Raw genomic sequence first — 277 nt, 5'->3', positions numbered from 1 at the left:
AAAATACAAAAATTAGCTGGGCATGGTGGTGCATCCCTGTAATCCCAGCTACTCAGGAGGCTGAGGCAGGAAAATTGCTTGAACCAGGACCCAGGAGGCAGAGGTTGCAGTGAGCCAAGATCGCGCCACTGCACTCCAGCCTGGGGTACAGAGCGAGACTCCATCTCAAAAAAAAAAAAAAAAAGAAAGAAAGAAAGAAAAAAGTGAATATGTAAAGAACTTTTTAACCTGTTAAAAACCAATAACCCCAACAGAAAATAACCAAAGAACAAAAGTA

This window comes from Hylobates moloch, unplaced genomic scaffold, assembly GCF_009828535.3.
Source record: "Hylobates moloch isolate HMO894 unplaced genomic scaffold, HMol_V3 SCAFFOLD_19, whole genome shotgun sequence".
Lineage (NCBI taxonomy): Eukaryota > Metazoa > Chordata > Mammalia > Primates > Hylobatidae > Hylobates > Hylobates moloch.
Note: the sequence above shows the minus strand (reverse complement) of the source record.